Source organism: Pteropus alecto, unplaced genomic scaffold (assembly GCF_000325575.1).
Source record: "Pteropus alecto unplaced genomic scaffold, ASM32557v1 scaffold139, whole genome shotgun sequence".
Taxonomy (NCBI): Eukaryota; Metazoa; Chordata; class Mammalia; order Chiroptera; family Pteropodidae; genus Pteropus; species Pteropus alecto.
This window is the reverse complement of record NW_006443567.1, coordinates 3,564,504-3,573,402: the sequence shown is the minus strand read 5'-3', so window position 1 is coordinate 3,573,402 and position 8,899 is coordinate 3,564,504. Positions and strand designations below refer to the sequence as shown.

Genomic DNA, 8,899 nt, shown 5'->3' with positions numbered 1-8,899 from the left:
ATTCTCTTTCTTCATTGATAAAATGAAGAGGTGAGAGTAAGCCTAGCTGGTGAGAACCAAAGCTCCACACTTCTGATTCATACAGAGTATTTCTACTTTTATCTATTTTATATAACTACTGTTTTTTTATACAAAATTTTGTTTGAAAAAATAAAAAGTTCAGTTTTTAAAAATTTTTTTGAAAATTACTGCTTTCATCACAGTCCATCATGGGGATACTGAAACTCAGAGAGTTGTACTGCTTTGCCTCTTGAATTTACTTTCTGAAACCACTGCCTTAAAACCATCTGTTGAAACCACTGCCTTGAAACCATTGGGTTGAAAAGGTCATTAGAACCACTTGTGTCCTTATCCTGGGAGTTACTAACATTCTCTCTTGTCTTAACACACAAAGGACAACTGTGTAAGCTCTACAATATCATATGAATATGTGATCAGTAGCATTTTTCCTATAAGCAGACTAATATCCAAATCTGCAGTACAGTCCTATCAAATTGCAAATCACAGCAATCATTTGGAAAGAAAGGATAAAGGAACATCCTATCAGTCAATGAAATAAGAAAACACTGTATTCAGTGTGGTGGGTGGTACAAAATGCTTCTTGAAAGCAAGAATGCTGCCTAATTCCTATTCATATGCACATATTTATATTGAATAAATGACACAGTATGTGCCCCAAACGGATTTATATCTTAGTTAGTATATTACATCATATGCACAGCTTTAATCTATCTGCACCGGTAAGAAAGCCAAGCTGATTAGATTCGGTATAGGCCAATATTTTCAGTTACTCAGATATGACTTACATTGTCTCTCTCTAAACGTCACTATAGAGGTCCTAGGTCTCACTGTCATATATCCCAGAGTTGGTCAATAAAATTAGTGATAAGGAAGATCTTAGCTTTTTCTTTGTGTATTTACTTAGCTTTCCTGAAAAATAAAATAAAATCTAAGCTTCATTTTGTTACAAGAGAAAGAATTTTGTTTAGTTATGCTGATCACTTACTGTCTGTGTAAACTTAAGGAGTCCCTTTCTATTTTAGTGCATCATTTTCCCATTTTTAAAATGAAAAAAAAAAATAGATGAAATTATCTCTGAATTCCTTGTCAAGTTCAAGCCTCTATAATTTATTATTACAAGAAAGTAAATGTGTCACTTCAACTTACTGAATTGGTTTTCTTAGCTGTCTATAAAATCAAAAATTATTTATTTAATGCTTACTAGGTGAAATAATTTCACCCAGAAAGAAAAAAAGAAGCAGCAGAAAAGTGTTGATTCTGTCAGTGATAGATAATATTACTCGTTGGCACAGATTGTGATTTTGTGCCAAGAGTAACCATGGCAACATAGGTTAAATTGACTAGTGCCCTATTGTAAAGTGTCAAAGTCTTAATATCCTCCTCTGCAGAAATGATAAGGAAGTAAGAAACATGCCACTCATTTCTAAAGCTCATTTTTGTTAAAATTAATGCAGTAAGCTGGGTAATTTCAATGGACTTTTCAGAAATTCTGTGACAGATCATTTAAGGTTAGAAGAGCAATCTAACTACTACCAACAAAACTAGATTAACATTTTAAATGCCCCATTCCATCCAGATAACTTATATCAATAGCTGAGTTCTTGAAGAATGTGGTAATCAAGAATTTTAATTGTAAGCTTTTTTTTGTAAAAGTGAAGTCCAGTTAATTTTTAAAATGATTAAAATCAGGAAATAATTTATTTTTTAACTGCATCATTAATAGTATAAGAAAAGGTGAACCAAATGGTTTATCTTATCAGTATGTGGGGGAAAAATTTAAAAATAAACCACATATCATGAAAAAGAATTTTTCAAAAGGCAGAAAAATTTAGAAATACCGTTTAAAGAAATCACTTGAGATATAAATGAAATTAATTGCATTACAATTAAACACTGGTTATTTTATCATAATTTCATTTTTATGTTATAGCCATCTGTTATAAACCATAACGACTTTAACTATAATGTCTATAGTTAACAAGCTATATTTGTTAACAATTTGAACTGCTTCCCAGATAAAGATGTTTGAATATTTCTTATCAGTTCCTTAGTATGACACATTAGAATTGATGCTTCTCTACATGCCCTGCACACAAAGACTCTCCTGAATTTTCCCCACTTATGTCAAGTCTCTAATCCTTCCTTAGCTCCTCTTACTCTCATTTCAAAATTTACAAAGAAGACGCGAGAAGATCAAAGCCATCTTTCACGAATTCTTTCGAGGCCTTTCCCTTCCACTTCGGAAGTCCTCTCTCTCTCTCTCTCTCTCTCTTTCTCTCCTCCCCTGCAGTTGAGCAAAAGAATTGTATTCTGCCACTTCTTTGATTTCTCCCAAGCATACTCTACTGTCCTTGTTGTCTTCACTTCTTATACTTCCATCTTTAGCACTCATTTTTCATCTAGACTCCAGATCAAACCTTACCAACTTCTGCAAGGCTGTTTTTAGGTAAATGTTCCTTACACTCCTTAAACTCAATGTTTTGTAAATAAAACTCACCATCGCCTTATAAACCCTTATCCAACATGCTGCCCCTCCTGATTTCTTCATTTTATTTAATGGTACTACACAGTTACTATATGTCATCTTGAACCACATCTTAAATCATTCCTGCCTCTCACCATCCCCTACATCCAGGTAGTCACCAAGTCCTTTCGATTGTAAGACTTGATGGCATCTGACCTGTGCTTTGTGGTCAAGTTAATGTAATTCGAGCGATCATTCTTTCCTAATATTACTACAAATGCCTCCTAAGTCATTCTTCTTTTTCTATTCTCATTTCCATCCATTCTATCATTCATGCTATCATCACGGTGTTTTCTTAATATATAACTCTAATTATGTCATGCACCTATTCAAGCACCTTTGCTGGATCCACAGAATAAAACCTAAAGTAATTACCATGTTACTCCACATTCTCAGCAACATGGCCTTCCTATCAACTTTGCTTTTTAGACCTACTTAATAGCTTCTGTTCTAGAGATGATCTCAAAAAAATCCTGTGTTTGTGGACCTTGCCATCTCTGCAGTTTTGTTCTCATGTCTCTTTGTCAAATCTCAAGGTTGGTTCCATTTTCAACTCTTGCATGAAGACTTTTTTTAATACCTCTGTTTGAAATTTGTCTTTCCTGCTTTGTGTTCCCTTCATCCTCCACTTGTTTTTATGAGGTTTTCCTTATAGTTGTTATGTTCTTGCGAATTCTGGCACAATGTAGATACCTGTATGTTTGGAGTGAATTGGATTAATACATAACTGATATAATACACTATGGGTCATGGTAATATCATGTTGTACCATGCGAATTCACGGTTTCCCTAGGTAAAAAATAATTGATTATCAATTGGTTATTTCACATGGTTTAACCCAATATTTAGCTCTATAATTGAACTTTCTATTATTTCTTTTTTCTGGAAATGAATTTTCACAGAATAGCTGGGTCATGATATAGTTAGTTTGAGTGTCATGGTTCTTACAGTTAGAATAGAGAATGTTTATTAGACATTCTTATTTTACCTTTTCAGCACCATCATTTTATTCCCTAGATCAGTTCACCTAAATCATTAAACTAAGGTTGTGTATGTTCAAGGCTAACAACCAAACACAGCGCGTCACTGAAAAAAAAAAAAAGGCACATGTACTTAATGGAAAACAGTAATTTTGGGCCCAAAATCATATGGTCAAACATCCCAGTTCAATGGAAAAGTTTAATTTTGGTTCAGCTAATCTAGTTCCACTGAGAAGATACTACCACATTCTTGCTGCACTTTAAAAATGAACTGAATTTTAATTCTCCCCTTTAAATTCATGATGTTCTATTTATAGGAATTACCAAAGAGAATACACTTGTGTAACCTCTCTTTAATGTACTTCACTACACCAAGCCCATAGAGGTAAATGATTTCGTGAAAATAGATGGCCTACAGGATACCTGCCAGTCGTTGTATATTTGAGTTACACTTTGCAGTTCTCCAATTATGAAATATGTTCTTTGGAAGTCAAGAATCACTGGAAAGTATATGGTTTTATTGTTCTATATCTAAAATGTTATTTTTTATTATCCTGGCCAATTAATCTCCTTAATGGTCATAATCCATTTTCAACTGTGTCTCAGATGTTATATTGTTCTGGTAATTTTACATACTAGCATATTATGGGAAGAATAGAATGATTCTTTAAACTTGACCAGCTAATGTACAATTCTATACAAATGTTCAATAAATTATAATTTAGAAATATGTCATTTTTAAGTCATATATCCTTAAATAAAATCAGGCATGTATTCTTTCTCTCTTTGGATTCTGAAAGGAAAGAAATAGGTGCCTTGCCAGCTTGCATTCTGAAATAATTTTTATGCTCAACCTATGTATCTGAGCCAGCATGACAACCTTAAAAACTCTTTTCCCACTCATTGCCAAAGCTGCAGCTGCATTAAAAAGAGGCTCAGTAAATTTCTCTGAGCTCCACCTGCAACTCTCCATCATCTATTTTGCTCTGGCACTATATTGCAGGTCTCTATCCCACTTTATTATTCCTAGATTCTGCCAATCTGCCTCACTCTCTTGTTTGCAGTCCTTGGTTGGATTGTATGTTTATCTAGCTTTAATTTTGAGTCTCCCCTTCTCCAATACTGTTACTCAACACTCTGTAGACCAAGGGCCAGATCCCTACACCTTTGGGATTATAGCCCAGGTACAACAGCCAAGGCCTCGGCTTGTCCAAAAACAGAGTTCAGACACTCTGCCAGATCTAATACTGACTCCTGTGACCACAAAACCAAACTCACATGCCAATGCTTTTGAAAGTTATCAAAATCCAGGAATAATGGCAGATGCATTTTGATAACTAAAGATGTTAGCAAAAAAAAGTGTGTCGGGGGGAGGTATCGACAAAATGATTCGAAGTCAGTGTATGTAAATTTGAGTCCCTGCTTATCCACATACTAGCTGATGACACTAGACAAGCTCTTAACTTCTAGAGGCTTCTATTCTGAACACCTTCCCTGCCAATTTCTTAGAGATGTTGTGAGAACAAAACAAGATAACAGAAGCAAAAGCACTTCTCAAGAAAAGGAAAATTATCCTTATTGAAACAATAAGGACAAATAAGTAACATTTTGAAAAGACTGAATCCTTTGACACTTCACAAAGTGGCTAAGAAAATAATTATCTAAATCATAAAGGTAATGCAGTAAACCTAGTTTCCTGTAGTTCATAAAGCCTCCTAGCAAAGGTGATTATTCATGTTAACTGGCTGTTGAAATTTTTTATTTATGATTTCTTCCATTACACCATCACTCTAATTTCTTACATGTAGAAATGGCTGCCTTTATATTTCATGTCTTCTTTCCAATATCAAGACTAATATAGCACAGTGACATGAATAATAGCCAATCTGCTATAGCACAAACTACACCTCATAACATGATTCATTGATGCAGTTTTGGTATGCGATGTTTCTTGATTTGAAGTTCTGGAGGTCTATGGTTTCCCTGTATATTAACTTTGAACATGTCTTGTCAGTATTCTAAAGCACAGTGTCTTTGGACTGAAGAGATGCTGTATTTTGAGAGACAAGGAGTTGAATGTTTAGATAGAATTATGTTTTGTAGACTAAATCAATCCTTTTCTATGTTTTCATGCCATAAGAAATAACTGTCAGTTTACATAATTATTGATTTCACAAAGTATTCCATTGCTTTTCCTTAATTTTCTTTTTGTAAAGAAAAAGGCTGAGTTAGTAGAGCTATCACCAAAAGCCTTTTAACTGAATGAATAGTCTATGAAGTAATCAGTGGTCATGCTGAGGGCAATCCCATTTATGGTCTGTCTGCTTACTTACAGCTAAAAAACAAAAACAAAACAAAACAAAACCCCAGCACTTTCTGGGAGATTCTTTCTTCAAGTCTGTGAGATATTCTCTTTGTTCTAGGACATCAACCATTTTCATATCCCTATACTTCTAAAGTCACGTGTCTATAGAAGAGTCAATTCTCTATTTTTAGCCGTGCTAATGGCCAATTTTTTACACAATGGAGCAACCTGACCAGACAGTGACCTGAAACAGCATGTTAAGACAGAGGACATGTAGACTTGCCGTAACAATCCAAAAGACTGGCTGTTAAAGCTATACCTGGTAACGGTTAAATTTAGAGCTGTTTAAAGATGGCACCCACAGCACAACTTTGGGAGAGTTATTTTTAGCTCAGTTTCAGATAGATGTTGAATTCATGCTCTAGGACAATAGAGCAAGGCCTTTTATGGGCTGAGGTTGACATTGAAACTGATTGATACATATTTTTGAGCCCTTGTCATGTGTCCAACGCTGGCAAAGTGACTGAATTGTTTGATGAGTTAGAAGGCAAAAGCTGAGTTTTAAAGCACAGATCAAATTAATGAAGTAAAAAACTAAAATGAAACGGTTGGGCAAATAAGCCTGAGATGCCTTAAAATTCCCCCGAACAGTGTGTCTGAAGAGCAGGCTGGGAGACAGGACACAACAAGGGGCAATGAGAGCCATGGTACATATGGCCTCAGAATGGGATGGGACAGTGAGCTGGTCATCCTGTCTGTTTCATCTCATAGTCACTAGCTCCCTTAGGAGGGAACTCTGAGTGCCTCAATTCTCTTTTGCAGATAGGCAAATTAGTCAATTAGTAAATATAAACTGCCTACTGTGTACACTCTTCTCTAGGTACTGTAAGAAGGAGATACAAAGAAATAAGTAATGTGGGCTCCAGATTCTCATTTGCTTATAGTCTATTTAGGGAGTGCAGATATCTATGCATAACAATCCTACACTAAAAGTTTGTGCCATGTGCCAAATGAGAGCTATAGCTTATAAAAGTTATAGAAGTTTATAATTCCTCATATGTTTGGACCAATTTTCACCTTCCTTCCTTGACTTCACAAGCTAGGGTAAGTTCTTTTAGTATAGGCTATTCTAGTATCCCCACTTTCCTTCTTAGTTCTCTTTTGGAGTCTGTAAGGCTCTGTAATTATTTTATTTCTAGCCACCTCCTTTATATAAACCTATATATAGTCAACGTGAAAGACCAAGGAAACTTTTCTGCTTACCACTGTATTTCCAGCACCTAGCACAGTGCTTATTTTCCTTCTCAAGTACTTAATTTAGTATATTTTCTAATATTTATTTATAGTTAACTTCAATTCAATATAATTTACATACGACAAACTGAATTCCTTTAAAATGTACAAATTTCGATAGGTGCCTACAGCCATGGAACCACCACCACAGCCAAGATACAGATCATGTCCACCACCCCCAAAAGTTCTCTTGAACCCCTTTGCAATTTGTCATTACCTCTGATCTTAGACCCAGGCAACCACTAATGTTTCTGTCTGAATTTTCTAAAATTTCACACATATGGAATCATATAATACATACCCTTGTATCTAGCTTCTTTCATTCAGTGTAATGTTTCTGAGAATCTTTCATGTCACTGTGTTTCCACAATAATATTTATGCATTCTAGGGAAGCCCCTGGGTCCCCACCAACTCCTGCGCCCATTCCCGGTCCTCAGACCTCAAGCACTTTTGCACCTTTTCCTTCGCTCCAGAAAGTCTCAGGAAAGAGTAAGACTTCCCTTCAACAGATGATTGCCTGGCAGCCCAGAACTGACCCCTGCCTGTTCCTATCATCTATGGTCTCCCACACTTCTTTGCAGTTATCAACCACAGCCAGGAGTCATACCCAGAATTCACAGTCTGTTACCAAACAGATTGGATAAAACATGGTGGAGTGAGAAACGTCACCAGATCTCTCCTCTTGAAACGACAATAAGCTGAACATCTAAAACTCAACAAAAAAGCACCCAAACTGCACACCAGCACATCTGAGTGTGGGATGTGCACATAAGAGCTACCACAGGTCAGAACCCCGGGTGTCAGGTAGTGGACTGATAGAAATAAAGAAGCTGCCTCTTCCAGCCAGAGCTCCCTGCAGGAGGAGGGGGAGGAGAGAAGGAGCAGTGACTTCCTTGAAGAGCCCACCCTGTGAGTGCTGTGAGCTCCACACGGCCGGCGGCAGTGCCCAGTCATCAGGGCAGAAGACAGAAAAACAAGGATGGCAGAGAAGTGGGGATGTGCTAATGGCCAATTTTTACACAATGGAGCAACCTGACCAGCCAGTGACCTGAAACAGCATGTTAAGACAGAGGACATGTAGACTTGCTGTAAATTTGAGAAACAACAGTTGAGTTTTACCATCCACAGTTGCAAAACTGAGGCTGAACTGCAGCCCCCAACCCCCAACCCAAAGGACCCCTCCCCCATACCCTCTGAGACCGATCATGGTGGAGCCCCAGGGAAATCTGAGCAAACACCACTGAAACTATCGCTAACACTGACAGGAACTGAGATTGAGAGTAGCGAGCATGATTAAACATCTATAAGGGGAAAAAAAAGACATTATGAAGACTTTATATAAAGCAAATATCCAAGAGGCTTAGACGAACCCTGCTGAAAACCAAAAGAAAAACACCTTCTTTGTAACGGGCTAGAGACCATTATATAATAAATCTTTCTGGGGGAAAAAAATGCAGAACACACTTCCATTAATGCCCAGGTGAAGAAATAGTCCATTAAACACCACGAACAACCAAGGTGACAAGGCATCTCAGAAATAAAGAGAAAAATCTCCAGAAAATAAGCTTACAGACATAGAAATATGGGACTTAAATGACAGAGGATTCAGGGTGGTACTTCTGAAAAAGCTCAATGAGATCCGAAACAAATCAAGAATTTTAGGAATTGAAAAAACAACTACATGAGCAGAGCAAGGAGACCGAAACCCTCAAGAAGGACAGAATAGATATTCTGGAGATGAAGAACACACTGCAAGAGTTGAAAAATGAAATAGC

The 8,899-nt window shown here is 36.6% G+C and overlaps 1 non-coding gene across 1 annotated transcript; it reads right to left on the bottom strand.

Moving 5' to 3' along the window:
- Positions 1-264: 264 nt before the first annotated feature.
- Positions 265-390, bottom strand: LOC112472873. Its single transcript, XR_003043798.1, has one exon. It is a non-coding gene; the product is annotated as a U6atac minor spliceosomal RNA (small nuclear RNA).
- Positions 391-8,899: the final 8,509 nt, after the last annotated feature.